Source organism: Bombyx mandarina, chromosome 15, assembly GCF_030267445.1.
Source record: "Bombyx mandarina strain Sakado chromosome 15, ASM3026744v2".
Taxonomy (NCBI): Eukaryota; Metazoa; Arthropoda; class Insecta; order Lepidoptera; family Bombycidae; genus Bombyx; species Bombyx mandarina.
In genome coordinates this window covers 100,179-122,369 of record NC_143221.1, presented here as the reverse complement: position 1 = coordinate 122,369, position 22,191 = coordinate 100,179, and the positions used below count along the sequence as shown (strand labels likewise).

At 43.5% G+C, this 22,191-nt stretch overlaps 1 protein-coding gene across 4 annotated transcripts in view; it reads left to right on the top strand.

Moving 5' to 3' along the window:
• FMRFaR (FMRFamide receptor) overlaps positions 1–22,191 on the top strand; it is a 123,172-nt gene that overhangs the window by 35,164 nt on the left and 65,817 nt on the right. Inside the window, exon 1 of one of the 4 annotated variants that reach the window (XM_089732737.1) lies at positions 5,018–5,086. The exons of the other annotated variants lie outside the window; for them this stretch is intronic. The gene's annotated coding sequence lies outside the window, so the exon portion shown is untranslated. Of the gene's footprint in view, positions 1–5,017; positions 5,087–22,191 lie in introns of those variants that run through there. 4 annotated transcript variants of the gene reach the window in all.

The following is a 22,191-nucleotide window of genomic DNA, read 5'->3' as shown; positions in this document are numbered from 1 at the left end:
CTGCTTCTTGGTATTCCTCGAAATGTCCCGTAATCACCGTACTTCGGTATCTTTAAATAATTTCTTACTTAATTTTATTGGGCAGAAAATTATATGCAACCCGTGATCTATTGTGCCTTTCAGAATTAACGAGCTTAATATAGTAAATTTTGAGCTTAGAATGCACTAGTGATGCCGCTGAGCTAAGAATGCAAATCCTTTGTTTGAGTTTTGAAGAAAATGAGAAAACTCGTGTGATCTCATCTGTGTAAGTTGATTTCGTCCACTGAACCATCAGAGGCAAGCCGCCTCGCTTTCAAAGGAAATATCACAACCAGCAGAAAACAATTCTCATTCGTGTTTAACACAAATTAAATTCTCAACATCCGCAAAGTACGTGATTTCGTTAGAGAAAACGTGCTTCAAGAGGAAATCACTCTTAGAAGTTTCGAAAACAGAAAACATTGTTTCAATGTTTCTCACTAATCATTTTTTTGAAGATTGAAGGTGCTTGTCGTATTTAAGAAGGGCTTTAAACTGTTTGCACCGGGATTGAATTGTATCGTATCGCGTCGTACCTGCGGTCTCTAATGGTCTGAAGCAGTCGGGGGCCTCACGTCCGCGGCGCCGACTCATCACCCGGGTTATGGTTACATTGTTATTTCAGCACAAATGCTTTGAATAGCTTTTTGTCAACCAAAGCGAGAAGTAAACGAATTTAAAATTACAAATGATGCATTGATTACGTATGTACATACCTATATAGATAATGAGCACTAATGGCCTCACTACTAAGCACAGTACGGTACAGCAGTAAAAAAATAAAAACTCCCACTTTACGTAGATACTTTAAATATACTTTAACTTGACGTTACGTACATACTACATGTTCTCTTTAACGACGTCGATATGCAGACGAGTTCCAATCCCATCTGACATTAAGAGCCCTTCGGAACCGGTCGGCACAGAGAAGTTTATTTTGTAGTAACGCTTTGCCGACACAGAATGTGCTCCGCGGTGAACACCAGCAGGTGGTCGCACCGGCTACGCGGCTGAGCGGAACTCTCTCCAGAAAACTGAACACTTTCCTGTACATGTTCAGTATCGAACTGAAACCGAAACTTCAAATTTATTCATAATTTAATAATTTCTCATTGGATATCGTGATCGCCAAGTGATATCGGTTTGCCCCATAACTCAGAGCGAGTGTAATAGTCATCGTGATATCGGAAGTCCATGACGACAACATAAAGTGTTTATTGGTGCACCGCCGGCACTCGTCTGTGTTCCCATCAGCCCCTCGTGTGATATCGGCACTTTATGATGAGGCCGGCCGGAGCAGCCACGTGCGGTACTCCATAAACACACGGTATAACTTATTTTATGTGTTATTTGTTCATGGTGGTTAGCCGTTTGGCTGTAGACGAAGAGGCTGCAATGTGTTTGTCACTGCCAAGCTGTTGACATACTTCAATTATTTTGAGACTTTATGAATATTGCAATGTTGTTCAGTTTGGTGGCATTTCGATGGGAAATGTGTATATCTTAACAGTTGTTTTTTCAAGGCGTGTAGAGCTTTCAGCCGTGTAGATCGACACAAGAACAGTACCGACGCCTGCAGGTGGAAACTCTGACCGCGCCTCCTCAGTGTTCTTTTGAAACACCTCTCTTATTGATATACTTCCTTACCCTCTGCTGTGAGTGATAGTTTGAAAATAAAAATGTCATACTTAACTAAGCTTAGTTCGCTTGAGCATTTCTCGTTCAGCAGTCCCAAGCTACTTCCATTATCTCGTATGATCTGGGTGTTGTAAATACACGCATATACAGACTCGTATGAGAAAACTTCGACCAGGAATAGAACCGCTTCAGCGGTGCAACAACTAGACCCACGAAATTATCAGATAGATACTATTCTAAGACAAAGTAATAAAAGTTTCAAGTATTTCTACAAAGTTCAAGAGCGTTGGTCGTCAGCCAATGTCACCGTTTATAATTACACTCTGGCACGACTCGCGGCGACGCTCCGCGCAGCTCTGGACTACTATTTGTTTCTAACGCTGTCTGGAAGCACCCTCACCGAGCACTGAGCTCAGCTTCTCACGGGTCCCGAGTACCTGGCGCGGCTTCCATTGCCACTCAATACTGCGACTAGTTGGAAAGCGCTGCTCGTGCCGTGCCCGCCGCTACGACATTACCACGAGGGAACTACTTCAATATGTACTAAAATCGTCCAATCAACTAGATCTAGATTAGGTTGGCCACTTTATGTCTTTCATTCCGAGTTATGTGGCTCTGTCTGAGAACACAATTAGTTCGGTTTTATGGAGTGAATTCTTCTCAGCGGCCGCTCTTGTTTACGTCAAACTAAATCTCATCATTTGTGTTTAGTTCTTGTTTTCGCACAGGTGAGCAGCCGTATCACGGCACACCCGATTTTAAATAGTCATCGGAGTCCACAGGCGGCACACCGTGAGCGCTGGACCAGTGTTGCCCGCGGTGCTCATGACGTGTTATACCGCATGCGACTAGGACGCGGCAGAACGTGAGTTCTACTGTCTGATCAGTTCGTTGATTTACAGAACAATAGTGGCCTGCCTATGTTCGCTTGCGTGGCTTCCTTAACTTCATAATTTACCATACATAAGAGCGCCTGCCATCATCTCGGGCGCGCTGCGTCACGACCCCTAAAGTAACTGAAACTTTTTAATTTTAAAACAGATTTAAAAAACGGGAGGTTCTTAATTTGGTTGTGGTTTTTATTTTTTTGTTACTACTTTATTTATAAACCAATTTGGAAAGTCATTATAGAGATTTCATGACATTAATTCAGAAGTTTGGCATTTAAATCAAAATATACAAAAACAACGAAACCTAAGCTCTTTCGACTCGTCCGGGTCCGCAGCTGCTAGTTTGTGCTTGTGTTGTGTGTGTGTTTTACTATTGAAATCGGTTTTCAATATTTTCAATAAACTTATATTTCAATTCAGCTTTCACCAAACTTAGCCGGTCTTTGACGAACTTCGTATAAAGTTTCGGTAATGAAAAATAGCTTTCACTAAAGAAAACTTTAACCTTTTAAATTCTAAAATAGCTTAGTGCACAGAGAAAGAAGCAATTACTGATTACCTACTTATTTATTAATTATTCTTTAGTCTCGTTTCTCTCGGGATAAAAAACAATTCGATTCACCTTTTATTATAAAGTGACAGCATTCTTTCAGCCATAACATATCCGGGCACGTCACGACGTAATCCTCGTTCTTACAGTGACAAGTGGACATCTCGGCCGCTGCCGCCATCCACCGACACCGGACATCCGGTCCACAGATATTAGTATCTTATTCAATCCGCTGAAATGCAGCGACACTCTGAACTGGATCTCACATTCCAGTTGACATTGTAGGCGTTTGTGTTGGCTGGAAGACGTCTCAAATTGAATTGTTTGTGAATATTTTCTAAATTGTGTCAATGTTTATATCTGTCGAGACTTTTATAGCACATTTAATTTTTTAATTTGAACAGTTTACTTAAACGTTTTATTATTTAATTTATCCCTTACTCTTGCTAGCCTCGAGGGTCTGTTCTGGCGTCACCACGACTGGCGGGCGAGCCCATGGGGCTTGACCTGAGAAGGTTTGCTAACACCTACTCTAGTGATAGCCGTGCTTCGCTGAATCTAGCACCAGATCGGTGGCGCCCACTGAGAACTTCCGACGAGAAACTCAGTGGGCTGTGTCTGTAGCTTAATTTGCACGTCATACTCTTGAGACAACATCGTTGCGTTTTTTATTAGTGCAGATGAGTAACTAAGCTTGCAGTCCAGCTGACGCTGAGAGGTCATCTAAACTTGCAATTCTTTGATCATGAGATCGGCAAAGTCATAATTATATTGAAATTGCTAACATTGCTAATTAACAGCATGCTACATTCAATAGCACGGCTACATTCAGTAGATACCAACTATGCTCAAGATTAACTCACTTTTCCGTTTCAATCGTTAAGTGAATAGTTATAGATGAATTATATCGTGGAAGCCTTTTATGTAGTTGAGAGGGCTGAAGGTCGGTCGGTCCCTAATGTAGTTCCACTGAATGCCGACCTTATGACTTCTTTGGTTTCGAGTGCTGATTGTACTCGTTTCCAATATTGTTTAATTTATCTTATAACTGGCCGCTACCCGCGGCTTCGCCTGCGCGCTCAACGAAAAGTGTTCTCGTATATTTTCTAAAGTTAATAAAAAAACACAGTTTCCTGCAGGAATTAATATTTTTTTTCAGGGTAAACATTGACAATATCACTCTTGAGTCATATAATTTTGGAGGTATACGACAAAGAGAAGATTTTTATATATTTTTTTTATTGCCTTTGATCTTCCACCGAGCGTGAGATATTGCTCGGTAGACCGACGGTCCGAATGTTGTTGTTCGGAACTTGTATATATTATGCTTATCTTGAAGATGTCGTTAGCGAGATTCAGGCATCTGTCAAATATCTTGCATTGTATGATGGCTGCCCGCCACATATTATAAACGGGTCAGTCGATTGATTCGTTTCGAGGTGAAAGATGGACATTATATATTTATTATATATATTCTTATATGTTGATATTAGTATAGTATGGATTAATATTGATTGAGTTTAATAATCTCACAAATGCTCAAGAACTATAAATAATTTTGGATAAAAGCTTTCTGGTACACACTGTTGTTACGCCGGTAACAGTAACGCCATCTATCGCCGCATAGTCGAATAGCCGAAACGAATATCAAAGGAACTAGTAACGCCGAGGAAGCTCGAGATGTACCGATGTACACCATCTATCGTCAGATAGCAGAAACACACATCGAAGCTACTCGACTAGCCCAGAATGTTCTCGATCCATCTATGGATGTCGTATCCGTGCGTTGTGTAGTGTCCGTTGCGGAGAGCTGTTGGTCTGTACGCCTTTTGCCACCCCAACACGTATAACACTAACGATTGTAACAATATCTAACATCCGCTTTATTCGATTAACTGTGTCATTATAATTACAGTAGGTACATGTGACCAGAGGCGCGGCCGGCTCTAGCCGCGCTACGGCTACCGACTACACCGTGACCTGGCAAGTATGTACTCGCCGGTCTAGATATTTTAGTTTAAAATATCAAATCCATCGAACTAACAGGAGTTTACATTGATACAAGTTGCGGACCACGCGTAGGTACACTATAAACACACGCGTGCTTACGGAGAAGTAAATGTATTTGCGAATGCTCACCACCGTCACCTCTTATTTCTTATGATGAGTGAGAATAGACGAACAAGCCCATGGGCACTCATAGTAGCAGCCATCTTGAAGCATGAGCTCGAAGTTACCAAAAGAACAATCTATTAGTTCCCATCTATCGATCGACATATCTGTCCAAGAATTCATTGTGCGTTCTACGACTTTCCATCAGGTGGGCCGTATGTTCGTATCCAATGAAGAATAAAAAGCAAGGCCCTATTTGTTATGTCTCCAATATTGCATTATTGAACAGTGTACAATTGTGGTTTTCGAATTATCAAGCAAATACAATTTTCGAAGTTCTCATCACATTGTATTCAGAGGGATGAGAATTATTTTTGTTATCAAGTTTCTAACATTCCAAATATTTATTTATTCTGTGAATAAACGATTTTCTTGAACTTAGTCGACGGTCGATCGAGTGAATTGATTAGTTTTATTAGCGTTAGTATTCGTCCAGGTCTCGCGTCTCTCGGCAGGTCTACTATATAACGTGTTTATGTAACGTGTAACTTGATCGTGACACACGAATGAAACAATCGTAAATGGAAACGAGGTGGATTTATTTGCTTAGCTTCATCCAAAAATGTACATTATTTTTATGGATGACGTAAGAAATGTGTGTAATTAGCGCGTCAAAAGTTCGGTAGGTCTCGCGAGCCGGGTGCGGGCTGAATGAGCTTTTTGAACTGGACCACTGATTTAACATCTAGTTAAATCATACGTATTGAGTTACTAACTAATGAAGAAGAATTTGAAGCTAACATCATTTGAGCTGTAAGCTATATTTATTAGTACAGAGGGGATGTAGAGCTTACTGTTCACGTGATGCTGGTATACAGTGCTTACTACCAACAGCGCTGCCCGCAGAGCGGCGTGGCATGCCGGAGTCATTTGGGTACAAAATACAATTGAGATTCAACTGTTTATATGAATTGATAGTCCAGAACAAATCAGATATGAAATGAATCAACTTTGATTGTATTTTTTCGAGCAAGTCATAAACTTTATTCGTGCATCGACGACCAAACCGCGGCGTAGAGTAGCGCCAGTAGCGGTAGCGCACGGTGTAGCCTCGCCTCCCTCGACTTGTCACTGCCGAGCCATGACGGATGACGGTCAGCAGCGGCAGGATTGGACCTATCGTCGGCTCCCTCCGAGCGACGAGGTGCAGGCAGCTACTGAAACTGAGCACCTGCGTCGCCGTGACCAGTCGCAGTCGAGCATTGCAGCGACGACTTCCGGCAGCGGCAGGCCTGTACATATTTGGGCGATGAGGACACAGCGCTGCACCTCCTGCGCGAGGCAGCCCACTAGCATATGCTCTGACGTGTCCAAGTCGCCTCCACAGTGTTGACGCCCTTTCGTCGGCTCAGCTCTGATCCGGTGCTAGTTCTTCCGGAAGGAGCTGTGGTCGGTCACCGCTTACGCCAGTGGGAAGGTGAAGATTCATCCAGTTCTTTCGCCTCAACGGTTCGAAGGCTAGCCGAAGAATGGGCCCGTCGCTTGAACCATAGTTCAGTACGGACCGATGAGATTTGACCCTTCATACTCAGATAATACGAGTGTGAGGTTTTTAGGGAGAAGAAGGAAGAAGGAGGCGTGTGCGTTGGTTGTTTGATGCGTGTTGTCCTCCATAAACCTCATCGGAGCGGTCAATAAAACACTACGTATAATTACATGTGTATTCGCGTCAGCGACCCCGGTGGATCGCTGCACGTTGACCACTGACTGACTAACGTATGTTGCTCATTACTATAAATGCATAGTTTTCGCTGAGCGCCACGTCTAGACTCTTGTGCTTATACTCTAATTTATTAAATAGTCGACAGCTGAGCTCATGAATCACGCAATCACAACTTAGAGTCATTGTGTGTGAGATCACAATAGATAGAGCGTAATATAATAAAGTTTTGATGGCCTCTCAGTGGCCGTTTGACTCCGACTTTGGGGTCTACACGCAATGAAATGTAAATCTGATTACTTACGACACTTACTGCAAGGTTTAGAATGTAAATACAATTATCAAGCACTGTATTGTACTCTGCTACGGGCACTCTAAGTCACAACATGCGGCTAAAATGAACTCACAACTTGTTTTTTTTTTTTTTTTTGTTTTGTTTTTTTTTTTTGGAGTTTACTCCTTTAGAATCGATTTACATATATAGGCCCGGGGTATGAAAATTATCGGGACCAAAATCGTACTAGCATGTCACACGAAATGCGTTATGCGCCTAGCATGTCACACGAAATGCGTTATGCGCCTGATTGCGTGATGCGTGCGCGCGCCAATCAGGAGCCAACGCGCGGCCGCGTTATCGCAGGTGACGCCGGGCTGCTGCGCCGGCAGTCCGCCACAAAGCCTCGTACTGATCGCGCGTTTCTCTCATTATTGTATTTTCATATATTTGTTAGTCGTTTGTTTTGTGTCTCGTTAATTTGTTAATAATCTGTTGTGTATCGTGTTGTCGTAATATAGAACTATTTCTCGTATTGTTTCGTTTAATTTTTTATATCCAGTAAACTCCAGTCGTGCGTCGGAGCGGACACACACACTTTTTTTTTTTTTTGGAGTTTACTCCTTTAGAATCGATTTACATATATAGGCCCGGGGTATGAAAATTATGGGGACCAAAATCGTACTAGCATGTCACACGAAATGCGTTATGCGCCTGATTGGCTCCTGATTGCGTGATGCGTGCGCGCGCCAATCAAAATCGTACTAGCATGTCACACGAAATGCGTTATGCGCCTGATTGGCTCCTGATTGCGTGATGCATGCGCGCGCCAATCAAAATCGTACTAGCATGTCACACGAAATGCGTTATGCGCCTGATTGGCTCCTGATTGCGTGATGCGTGCGCGCGCCAATCAGGAGCCAACGCGCGGCCGCGTTATCGCAGGTGACGCCGGGCTGCTGCGCCGGCAGTCCGCCACAAAGCCTCGTACTGATCGCGCGTTTCTCTCATTATTGTATTTTCATATATTTGTTAGTCGTTTGTTTTGTGTCTCGTTAATTTGTTAATAATCTGTAGTGTATCGTGTTGTCGTAATATAGAACTATTTCTCGTATTGTTTCGTTTAATTTTTTATATCCAGTAAACTCCAGTCGTGCGTCGGAGCGGACACACACACTTTTTCTTTTTTTGGAGTTTACTCCTTTAGAATCGATTTACATATATAGGCCCGGGGTATGAAAATTATGGGGACCAAAATCGTACTAGCATGTCACACGAAATGCGTTATGCGCCTGATTGGCTCCTGATTGCGTGATGCGTGCGCGCGCCAATCAAAATCGTACTAGCATGTCACACGAAATGCGTTATGCGCCTGATTGGCTCCTGATTGCGTGATGCGTGCGCGCGCCAATCAAAATCGTACTAGCATGTCACACGAAATGCGTTATGCGCCTGATTGGCTCCTGATTGCGTGATGCGTGCGCGCGCCAATCAAAATCGTACTAGCATGTCACACGAAATGCGTTATGCGCCTGATTGGCTCCTGATTGCGTGATGCGTGCGCGCGCCAATCAGGAGCCAACGCGCGGCCGCGTTATCGCAGGTGACGCCGGGCTGCTGCGCCGGCAGTCCGCCACAAAGCCTCGTACTGATCGCGCGTTTCTCTCATTATTGTATTTTCATATATTTGTTAGTCGTTTGTTTTGTGTCTCGTTAATTTGTTAATAATCTGTAGTGTATCGTGTTGTCGTAATATAGAACTATTTCTCGTATTGTTTCGTTTAATTTTTTATATCCAGTAAACTCCAGTCGTGCGTCGGAGCGGACACACACCCTTTTTTTTTTTTTTTTTTTTTTTTTTTTTTTTTTTTTTTTTTTTTTTTTTTTTTATGATTGGAAGTTTACTGGTAGCCCGAAGGCCTTTCCAGTTTCACCAGGACACGTGGGCGAGCAAAGGCTCAGCCAAGAGGGGCGGGATTTGCTAACAACTGCCCGAGCGCCTCCGAAGGAGACCTAACAACTCAAGAGTAGCTGCTTCGCAAATGAATCTACTACCGGATCGGAATCGCGACCCACTGAGAAGATCCGACGAGAACCTCAGCGGGCTGATGCATGGGTTAGGTTGCAAGTCGACCTCTTTGTCGAGTTCGACGAGTACGGTTACCGGGGTCCCTAAGCCTGCTCCTAGTATTAGAGCTGAAGGCATCTAATGCAAAGGTTATTGGATCTGATGGATCCGTAAGGACGTGTCTAGGGCGTCGACGGTGACTGGCTCCTGCATGATCAGGATTCGGGGAGTAGTCAGCGGCGGCAACGATAAGGCGATTATCATGACGCATAGCCTTATCGAAGTATCGTTCCGACGCTGACTTCATGTATTTCCGAATTGATTCGAGGCCCAGGTCGTCGTGTAGGTCAACGTTCCTCACGAACCACGGAGCCCCGACAGCTAACCTGCAAAAGCGGGATTGTAGGGATTGGAGGGTGTCTATGTGTGTGCGGGCCGCGTGAGCGAACACCACACTCGCGTAAGTCATGACGGGCCTCATGCAAGTTTTGTAAAGTGTCACCTTGTTCCGAAGGGACATTTTACTCCGCATACAGATCATGGGGTAGAGTCTACCGAGAATAAACGCGGCACGGTCACGGACTGATTTTATATGCGGGCGGAATGTCATCGATGCATCCAGGGTAACGCCCAGGTACTTGACCTTCCTGGCCCAGGGTATGGGTTGTCTAAAGAGAGTAATCGGGGGTGTGAGATTCCTCCTCCTAATCCGGGAGGAAATCCGTGAGGAGCTTCCCTCTGAAATAGCACCGCAGTACTTTTCGCTGGGTTGATGTCTATGCGCCATTTTCGGAACCACTGTCCTAGGGCTAGGGCTGCGCTCTGAAGCTTCTTCGCGATTAGGGACTTATTTCTACTAGAATAGTAAACAGTCGTGTCGTCGGCGAATAATGCTAAATGGGTCGGCGGCGACCGAGGAATATCGTTGACGAATAAGCTAAATAGGAGGGGTGAGAGGACAGAGCCTTGTGGGACTCCAGCTGTGAGAGGTCGTGGGGAGGAGCGGGTTCCCTCGACTCGATATCGAAAAGAGCGGTTCGACAAGAAGTCCCGTATGATGAGCACGAGACTATCCGGCACGCCCATGTTGAATAGTTTGAAAATCAAACCATTGTGCCAGACTTTGTCGAACGCTTTAGCGACGTCGAAGAAGAGAGCTCCCGTGTATAACGGTTTTGGTCGATTAAGCCCCACAGAATGTGCTCCGTGAGGCGGTGCACCTGTTGAACGCATGAGTGATTTGTACGGAATCCGAATTGTTCATCGATGAGAATGCCCTTGGATGAGACGAAGTCTCTGAGGCGTTTGTAGATCAGACGCTCATACATTTTGCCTAGAGACATGAGGAGGCTAATCGGGCGGTAGCTCGTCGGATGACTTTTTGGTTTACCGGGCTTATGTATGCCGATAACGTCCGCTTCTTTCCACACCGCGGGAAAGATACAGTTCGCCATAGCGGCATTGAAAATAGATGCCAACATCACGATGAGTTGGACGGGTAGAAGTTTAATAACGCGGTTAGATATACCGTCGGAACCGGGAGCCTTGTGAGGACGTAGGTCTTTGATCAAGTCTTTAACTTCCATCGGGGTGACGGGTGGTAACGCATCCGAGGGTGGCAAGGAGGCTCTGCGTTCTACCTCACTGTCTACTAATTCTACATGAACAGGGTCCACGGATTGAGTGCTGGGCGTGCACTGGGTTTGCAATGTATCGGCCAGCAACTCTGCTTTTTTGTCATCATCGAACGCCGCGAGTCGGCCTGAGGGGCCTACGAGGGGGGGGCATAGTTACTACCGTATCCGATTTGAGAGTACGAGCTAAGCGGTAGTAAGACCTTTGGGAGGGCGCGAGTCTTTCTAAGAAATCAGACCATCTGGCATCTCGGACTTCGGCGATGCGAGACTTTACGTCGCGTTGTAGGGCACGCATTCGAATACGATTATCCGCGGTAGGATACCTATCGTAGGCGCGGATCGACGCGTTCTTAGCTCTAAGGAGTTCCCTAATATCGTCGGGCAATTTGAAGCGGTGAAGGAAGTCCTCCGCTACAACTTGCTTCGATGACCGATCTAATGTCGAGGTGATGTGTGACGTTAAGATGTCTATGGCTTCAGCGGTATCCTGAGGAGACGGGGTAGAGTCCGGGCTATACGGGAGCGATGGTGGATCAGATTCAGCCAGGCTGATGCCCAGCGTGTGCCAATCCACCACAGTCCTCGTGACGGGAACGGAATCGGGAGCGCGACCGAGCTTCATAACGACGGGACGGTGGTCTGAATCTAACTCTGAAACTACTTCGATCGAGTGTAAGCGCAGAGTTACGTTTTTAATAGCGCTATGTCGAGTATATCCGGGCGATGCGCGATATTTAGCGGGTAGTGAGTCGGGGTTAGCGGAGCGACGATATCGAAGGCGAGATCATCGACTAACGCGTCAAGCCGCCTGCCATTCGGGGTTGTGGTGTGTGAGTTCCACCTGACGTGTTTACAATTTAGGTCGCCCGCCAGAATGACAGAGCTTCCCATGCCGAGCAGCGCCTCGATATCACTGCTTAGAATGATCTTATCCGGTGGAAGATAAACGGACGCGATAACGATCGGCGCGTGTCCAGTCAGTGAGATTCGGCATACTGATGCTTCGATGTTAGAAAGCGCGGGGGGGTCGAGAGGGACGCAGTGCAGGGCTCGTCTATAGTAAATGACGGTACCATCACCACGAGCAGTAAGCCTGTCGTTCCTAACCATGTTATAGTTCGCGATTTTAGGGTCGCGGCGCGCGGGCTTAAGCAGGGTCTCCTGCACCAAAAAGATGTCAATTTGATGGTCACGCAAAAAATCACAAACCTGATCACGTTGATTTGCGAGACCGTAAGCGTTAAAAAATCCTATCGTTACGGATAGGGGCTTTATTCTACTAATGTACGCCATTGATTACCGGCGGAGTGAGGGGAGGACGTACGTATTTAACGACGCGTATACGTCAGCGTATTCTTGCACAACGGCGATGAAGTGTTGTGCAGTGGAGGCGGCGCGAATGGCGTCACCCAAAGCATTAACACGTTCAAAGTTGATCGACTGAAAAAAGTCGATCGCTAGAGCGAGATTGTCGGACGCGGTCGGAGTGCTGGTCGCGGGGGAGGAACGAATCACGGGGGAGGGACGTATCGCGGGGGCGGGACGAATCGCGGGGGAGGGAGCTATAGCCGTGTTCGTGTACGGCAACGGTTTAGCCCAGGCCGAGCCGCTGGCCACCGGCGCCGGCACGAAGGCAGGCTTAGCCTTCGGCACAGAGGGTGCCGTGGCTTTGATGTCAGGGCCGGAAGCTCGGAGGCGGTTTTGGCGCGCGACGCGGCGATTTATTTTAGGGGCTCGGGGGCATCCATGGTACTTCGCGGGGTGACCCTGTGTTCGGCACAGGACGCAGCTAGGTGGTTCAGTCGCGGTTTTTTGATCGCGAGTGCAAAGAGTCGTGGAGTGATCGTCCAAACACTTGACGCATCGAGGGCGCGCGTGACAATTACGGGAAGAATGCCCGTACAACTGACAATTGTGGCACTGGCTCGGAGTGCCTTTTTATGAGGGGTTTCCACGGTGATTCCGGAAAGCCTACAGACCGTTCGGACGTTAAAGATTTGCTTACCCTCGGGGGTAGACTGGAGGGCGACGAGAACCATATTGTATGGCTCCCTCCCGCGTCCTGTGTGCATGCGGTGCACGGAGTTTACGGGCCTGATTTCTCGTTTGTGCCACCGGGCTCGGCGACGGCGTGGCACGGGGACAGGGAGCGACGGGGGTCGGAGGGCAGGGGCGCGACGCGTTCGCGGCTTTGCTTATTTTAGCGGCCGCGGAAGCTCGGGACTCCGGGGCGCGCTTCTTACCCTTTTGCACGAGGGTGAATCCATCTGTCAATGAGGCGGGAACGAGGTCAACCTCCATATCCGAGTCAGAGTCGGAGGACGAGGAGGAAGCCGCGGGAGCGGCGGACGCGACGGAGGCCGCAGACGATCGCTGAGGTATAACGGAAGCTGCCGCGGTAGACGCGGGAGTATGGGAGACACGGGTGTGCTGGGCGCGACGGAGGCTGCGGTGTACGGCGCGGGAGTTTTGCGCGCGCTTGCAGGAGACGCGGGAATGGCAGGCGTGGCGGAAACGGCGGGCGCGGCGTGCACGGCAGAACAGTTCACGGCGCGTTTAGCTTTGTAAGCTAAAAATTCTGTTTCGAGGGCCGGGAAAATCTCGCTTAAGAATTCCGCGAGCAGTGTGTTGGTTGGAGAGAACTCCATCTCTTCGGACTGCCCAGGGGGGGCTGCCCCGGGACTTAAACACGCGCTCGCCTTGCGGCGAGGCCCCTGCGTCGGTAACACTAAATTGGCCGAAGCGATTCTAGGAATTTTAGAAATTTTAGTGAATAGAATAAATATAATAGAATTAGAGTGAATAGAACCACTGTACAGTTCCCGGGCGGCAATGCCTTGCAATTAGGCGCAGGTACAAATTCCGAGAAACACTTGGGCCACAGATGTGCCACGAACAATGATCTATTATCACCGGTAGTCACTTCCGACAAAACACTTGGACGCCAGATGTGCCACGAACCAAGGTCGGGCGATCGAACGAACAATGAGCACGTCCACGCGCGTCGGTTGCTCAAATCGGAATGACACAACTTGTTGTTCCGCGATATTCACTTTTAATGAGAGAACAACTGTCAGAGTTAAGAAATAATGCGTACGAACTATTTGCTTGTTTTCTCTTCTCGTTAAAAGCTATTAGTTACCACAATAACTTTTCTAGTTTCTGTTAGCAACGAAGCAAGGGCTCTCTTAATTAAACAGCCAACTAGCAATGTCAATGTCATCCATAAGAAAGTCATTAGTGAAATCTATACGCTCATTCACCACACTTAATGAAAAATAGCTCAGCACAATATTAGGTGATGAAAAACGTAAGTTTTTGTAGTTGGTCCGCTCCGTATTTGCTAAGAACAATAGTGCAGCTAAATTTAATAGATACTTCAATTGAACGTAATGTCTGTAAAAACGAACACCAAGTTTCTGTAATAGTTTGCTTCTCCGCTGTTCTTTATTTTAAAGACTGTTTCTATCTCCTCGTCAGCTTTCCAACGATCGACTCAACAACTTATGTAGTACATTAGTACTTCCACATCATCAAATTCTCTTCCACATTTTACGCGAATAATTAAGTCAGATAAAATCTTACCATTGCTGTTTTTTCTAAAAAAAGGATTAAAACGGTTTTTTAAACCATTCTCCGTTCAGTAAGGGAGGAGAGATGTTTCGTCCTTTTCACGCCGTCCGTTCTCTTCGTCGGCCCTCAAATTGAAATTCGAGTGGTCCGCTTAGATGTGCCTGTCATTGTTGAACACTGCTAATCAAGGGAGGCTCTGTGCTTGGCCGCCTAACTCGCCGGGTAACGGTACACACGAATGCAACATAACATTATTTTTTTAATATTTTTAAAAATAATTCTCGAGAGTTCCCGCTGAGACAGCGCACAAGCTTAATACAATACATACAGAGACCTCAAACTGTTAAACATTAAATGTTTAATCTAAGTCGAAGCTGTGAGTAGCCGTTGGCTAATGACTTGGGGAACTTTCTAGATGTTCTTCTTATTACAGCTTTTTGTTTGAACTGAAATTTCCCAATGAGATTTTCTTTTTATATTTCTACGGAGGATAATTTTTCCTCGTGAGAGTGAGAGGGATGACGACGGGGTGATAGTTTCCGAGATAGGAAGCAATATAAGTGCTTGTGAGTATTTGTCAACCACTTTTATTATTTGATCTCGTATTTTTCTTTCTATAATTGGATAATGCTTTTGTGATTCTAGTCCTCTTATAATGAATGAAAGCCTCAAGTCAAACAACTTGACAACACATTGTTAGTTTTTTCTGTCTGAAAACATAACTTTTAAGCTTCTAAACATTTGTAATCATACCTGTGACTCGAGAGCACGTTTGCTGATGGTTGTGGTGGGAGCCACCACCGCCATCCTCCTTCTAACTGTTTCTGTGACAAAGTACGACGCGACGGGTCCTCCAGGTGTTGTCCTTGCACTACAGCCTCAAGTCTAGGAGTAAACTCTTCACGCTGCGATGTAAAGTACACAGGCAGGGAACCTGAGAGCTTACCAATATTGCCTACGACACAGTTTTGCCGTGCTACTTCAGGCTAAAATGGACTCGCCAACTAAATCCGTTTGACAAAATTTTGTTAATGTCGGACAAGATTAGGGTTTTGTTCCCGGGATCCTTACAGGGGGGCAAACGTAACAAATCGGCTACAAGCAACTCACATATTCGTCTGTCGACCCTTTTTTATAATGTTGTACAAACCCAGTACTTCCAACATCAGCGAAATGATCTTGTTAGAAATGTTAATATAGGTACTATGTTATATGAAACTGTTTTGTTTGTTTACATCACCAAATCCGACATATGCCTGATGATTAGCGATGGTCGAAGCCGCAGCATACACAAGAGCGGAATCTGATCCACATTGCTATGAAAATAATGAAAACATTTTTTATTCTATAAGATATCAATCAGGCTTCTCCACAATAGTATCGAGATTCAACCCTAATATCTTGGAACTCGTCCACTCCTCTACGGCTATACAAGTGACTTGTGGCTACCCATCAGGCACAGAATTATCCGGGGCCAAGTTTTCGTGGTCAGGGACGAAATTTTAAGAAATCGTATTGTTATCACTTGTTGGATGCTTGGGTCTCTTCAATAAAACTCCCAAAATCGATTTTGTGCTTGTATTTTCTTTATACAGGTTTTTGTTAAATTTTACGTTGCGAACAAGTTAGCTTGGCACGGCCATTAATTGAAGTGTGTAAAAATTGTGTCGGTGAACATAAATAAAAATTTAATATTGATCAGTAAAATTTCGTAGGCGTTAACATCCTCCCCCCGTTGAAAGTCGATTCTTCGGGTTTCAACCCTCTAGTTCTTCTGCGGTAGGCAAAGCACACAGACGAACCAACGGGCGGCGCACGCAGCCTCTAGAAGTATTGACGTCAGCGACTCGAGGTACTCCATCATTTGGACCATAAAATAGTCTGGATATGCGTCCAAGTCTCCAGCAGAGAGGAGGAACATCATCTTCTTGCAACAGTACCAAATCTCCTACATTTGGTTTTGAAGAATTGGTCTTCCACTTGTGGCGTTGTTGAAGCTCAGCAATATATTCACGCTGCCAGCGCTGCCAAAAATGTTGATATATTTGCTGTAATCGAGTGTAGCGTTGCAAATTATTGTAGTTGCAGTTTTCCAGCACAGGCGAAGGAAGAGCAGTGAGAGCCCGGCCAATGAGAAATCTCTCGGGAGTCAGGCAAAGGAGGTCATCAGGAGAGGGTGACATAATGGACGGCTATTCAATATAGCCTCTACTTGTGCGAAAAGAGTAGATATTTCTTCGAATGTTAAGTGTGAATTACCCATAACGCGCTTAATGTGAAATTTTGCGGATTTTATTCCGGCCTCAAAGATTCCGCTAAAGTGAGGAGCGTAAGTTGGAGAAAATACAAATTTTATTCCATCCTCACTTGCAGAATCAGATAGATTTAGAGTTTATTTTGAAAAAAAAATATTGATTTATTTAGAACCTGCTACAAAATTGCGTCCGTTATTACAGAACACCTGTTGGCCAGCCCCGGCGTGACACGAATCTGCCAAATGTCATGAGGAAAGCGTTTTTCTAAGTTCAATAATCGTAATTTGGCTAAGTTGTATGACTGTCCAAGACAGTTGGGTGATTCCTTTAGAGGTTAACTCACTGAGAATCTACCGGACTCTAAGCGGAAAGTGTGGGATAGAAAATGAGATTCACATGCCTTCTCGCTTTCACTTAATTTGGATCTTAGTGGAACTTCTTCAAGTTCCCAGAATTTAGTAAGGTCATTGTGAATTTTAATAATGTCATCATTAAGTCTGTTTGATATTGTGGAATGGTTACATTGTATTGTTTTGTTTTTGTGTGACGTAGTGATTGTAGTCATAGGACCCGAAATAATCCAACCAAACTGAGAGCTTCTTAACTTTGGATTATTAGGACCGAGAGAGTGAGTCTCGCGGCCAAGAATCTCCCAGAAAAGATCGGCACCGATGAGTATTTCAATCGGCGCTGGTTGGTGATAGTTAGGATCTGCTAATTGGATGCCATTAGGTATTTGTATTTGTGTAGTATTAATAGGTAATTTAGGTATGTAACCTGTTATTTGTGGTAATACTAAAAAGCCTGATGTGACGTTGAACTGGTTGACTAATGACCTCAATTGCGCCACACAGGTCTCTGTGACCTTACCGGTATGATGATTGCCTATGCCCATAATGTTGACTAGGCAGTTTGAGTTTGACGGTAAACACAGCTTCTGTTTAAGTGTCTCCGTTATGAATGAAGACTGGCTTCCAGAATCTAATAGGGCCCGAACTCTTTCTGTTTGGTTCGTCCGTGGATTAGCCACCTCGATTAAGGCTGTAGATAACAAAACTTGGTTTGTATTTTGTTTAGAAAAATTTACAATAGTATCGTCAGTGCTGTCTGGCACGGACAAGGCACTGGAAGTGAGTATATTGTTAGATACAGCATCTACTGGTTTATGTATGAGAGTATTGTGTCTTCCTTTGCACTTAAGACACGGACCGAGACGACAAGTTTGTACCTTGTGACCTGGCCTCAAACAATTAGTGCATAGTTTTAATTTGTGTACTTCGGCTATACGCTCTTCTACGTTCTCACTAATGAAGGTAGGGCAGTCGTAGATTCGATGACCTTGGTGACACACTATACACGATATAAGATTTGCAGGAGCAGTGGTTTCATTGCTAGTGCAAGCAAAAGATTTTGTATATGGCTTATCTTGCTTATTATTAATATTAGAAGTAGTGAATTTAGAATGCATTGATTTATACGAATTACGATTTATAGACTCAAGGACGTCAGCACGATTAATTAAAAATTTATAAAATTGTTCCAAATTCGGTACATCATCCAACGCGCCACGACACTCCTCCCATTTCAAAAGAGTGTGGCTGTCTAGCTTTGAGCTCATTATGTGAATTATGAGGACATCCCATTTGTCGGTAGGTTGACCTAGGCTAGACAATGCCCTTAAATTCTTAGTGATGTGATCTACCATAAATCTTAAAGATCTATCAGACTCACGAATTGTCTGTTGAATATTTAATAATGAATTTAAATGATGATTTATCAATTGACGCTTATTATCATAACGACTGCATAATAATTGCCAAGCACTTTTATAGTTGGAACTAGAAACTTCGAAGTTAGTAATAATGCGTGCTGCATCACCCGTTAAGTATGACATTAAATAATGAAACTTATGAATTGGAGCAATTCGCTCATTGTTATGAATTAAACTCAGAAACGTGTCACGGAACTCAAGCCAACGGAAATATGATCCGTCAAACTTAGCAATTTGTATTTGGGGCAATTTAAATCCTAAAACATCATGATGATCGATATTAGATTGAGCTGATGACTGACTAGAGTTAAGGTCTTTGTAATTACTTTCGTCATGTTTACTTGCATGATGTTGTTTAATAATGCTTTGAGCGGAAACGATGTTTGTAATAAATAACTGCTCAATGTCATCTCGCTCATCAACCTCGTTTGTCAAATCACTACGATTCAAAACCTCTATCTGAGTCTGCAAGTCGTCAAATCGATTTGACAGTGACTCAAATTTGCTAAGCTTAAGTGTCAATTCAGCAAGTTCAAGAGAAGTTAGTGTTTCTTTTGAGCTTGTTTGAGTTAAATAGTTCCGAAATTTAGTTATTTGCCCCTTTATGGAGCTACGTTTAACAAAAAGATCCAGCAAATCTTGAGAGTCTTTTGCACTAGTTTCACCTCCCATGATAAATAAAAATTGTAAGTTTCTAATATATTAAGTAAAAAGTTTGTAAATTAATTTAATATAATTATTATTTGTAACTGGTAAAAGAAGCAATAAGAAAAGCAAAGTCTAGTACTACAGATAATGAAATGAATGCAAAAATAGAATAAAATCTGTTTAGTTAATTAATAAATTAAAAATATTAAAGTTATCTCACGCTCCTCGACTAGACGTGACCTGCACTGGAGTCCGGCCCTGCTGCACTCTCACCCGGAACCCTGGGACACAGCGGGGCTGAACTCGTTTATCGCAGCCAGTCGGTAACGTGCGAAGGCGCACCGTTTGTCTGGAATGTTCGGCTAAATCGTGTGAATTGATTGCAAAAACAACAATGCAAGAAAGGATAAAAAATAATAATTAGGCACAGTGGGTATTCAGTTATTTAAAGAACTATCTAGCAAAATTTGTACCTAGCGACAGTACCCGCTTATTGTTGGGTGGCCTTCCGCTTGTCTTCCTTTGTTAGTAATATAAATATAATTACTCAATGTAGAAAATAATAACGAAAATTAAGAAACACTTTTTTGGTTTGGATATTTTTATGATGTGGGTAAGACTCACTATGATAAAAACTAAAATGAATTGAAATTATATTGAAAAGATAAAAAACACTGTATAAAGACAATTAGCACAAGTAAAGACTAATCGATTTGGGTAAATAAGAAAAATGATATTGGAATTTAGGTTGGTGTGATTATATAGACGGGAAAGTAATGGGAAGGGCACTTAGCTGCATTGGCCTGGGCTGCGGCTCGATGCTGATTGCTGATCGATGACCGGCGATGGCTGCAATGGCTTGAGCTCCAAGATCCCGTGGATACAGTTGAGGACGGCAGCTGGTTTCGGCGAATACGTTTCTGACCGATACTATGACTTGACCATCCGATTGAAAAAATGTTCTTTTCCGAAGAATTTTGAAGGTTCTTTTGACGGTCGCCAGATGTTGGATGCTTGGGTCTCTTCAATAAAACTCCCAAAATCGATTTTGTGCTTGTATTTTCTTTATACAGGTTTTTGTTAAATTTTACGTTGCGAACAAGTTAGCTTGGCACGGCCATTAATTGAAGTGTGTAAAAATTGTGTCGGTGAACATAAATAAAAATTTAATATTGATCAGTAAAATTTCGTAGGCGTTAACATCACTTGTCTATAGAGTAGTATCTTGGCCTAAGCTCTACACAGTCTCTTATAAAGGGCATGATAATTGCTTGGTGAAAGACATCATTGGAGCTAAAAAAAAATAGCACATTTGTATCAAGATATATCGTGACCTCTCTCGACCGTCGTAATCTTATACCTTTAAACGAGCAATTCTTGTATATATATAATCTGAATCTCGGAAACGGCTCCAACGATTTTCATAAAATTTAGTATACAGGGGATTTCGGGGGCGATAAATCGATCTAGCTACGATTTATTTTCAGAAAATGTTGTTTTATTCGTGTTTTCAATAATCAACTCTTGCCGACATCTATTGGCGAATAATAATACTATTTTTCTTAATTGAGGGCAACTAACCACTTTAAAGACACAACAAGATGGTGTTATCACAAAAAATACTTCTAGTAATCATCTTCTAGTAATAATAATATTATGTAGTATTCTTTAAATAATGTCCTCGAGATCGGACCTCACCACGCTTGCCACGCTTGTAAATTATCACGCGTCCTGAAGCGGATAAAAACGCGAAACATGCGGAGTACGGATGGATAACTTCAGTTTAACAATAAATATGTATCTTTATTTCATTTTATTTTTATTGCTCGTGTAGGCAGACGAGCATACAATCGATCTGATGGTGAGTGGTTACTGTTGCTTATCGCTGACGTCCGTCAGCAATGCCAGAGGCAGAGCCAAGCTGCTGCCAATATCTTTTAAAAGTGTGCACACTCAATTCATTGATTATGAATTATAAGTAGCCACAATCGACACATTTCGACACATTTCATTGCACCTACCACTATTTACTCTGCACTAACTTTGGTTGACCGGTAGAGAATGCCTTAGGCATTAAGCCCGCCAATGTAAATTTTACATGAAGTGTAATAACTAAAAAATAATATAAAATAAATAATAAAGTGTGAATCTTTCAAGTTTTAAAATTATACGTCAGGGGCAGTGCTACAACGAAATCTTAAATTGAGGAAATGAAACTATTTTATATATTCTCTGTAATAAGAGACTCACTCGACGCATTAACGTTACTGTAAACGTAACAATAATATTATGTGATGCTTTCACTTGTTTTGATAAAACTTCCATTTCTGTGTTTGTGGATGACCCAAACTTCGAAAATGTCCCTGAAAATATTACACTACTAACTACTACTGATCAAACTAGCATTATTGTTTATAAAATTATTATTTTTCATTTAGCAATATCTGATTAATTTTATTGTAAACAAGCGACCCGCCCTAGCTTCGCTTCGGAAACATTAAACTTTATTATTGATAGGCGAAGCCCGCCTTGTTGCGCGCGGTAAGACAATAAGTGCGGGTGACGCCGCGGGACGAAGCTAGTCTCAAAAAAGGAGTCTAAGTTACTCCTTATATCATCAGCTACCTATTAGTGAAAGTCTCAACAAAATCGGTCCCGCCGTTCTAGAGATTAGCCGGAACAAACAGATAGACAGACAGACAGACCGACAGACAGACAGACAAAAATTGTAAAAAATGCTATTTTGGTGTATGTACCGTATATATTCATATGCATGTAGTAAAAAGCGGTTATTTCAATATTACAAACAGACACTCCAATTTTATTTATAAGTATAGATTCTATTTTAATTATGATCCTTAAGTAATATTTATCGGCCCCGTTCCGCGGGTTATTAATGAGACTGTCATTAGTTTCGCTTTTAGAAAATTAAAGCCTTGTAATTTTAATAACCTATTCAAGATTTTAATTAATCTTTATTAAAAGATCAGACGCTGACAAGCCAGTCAATGGTCAGTGTCAATATCAATGCGTC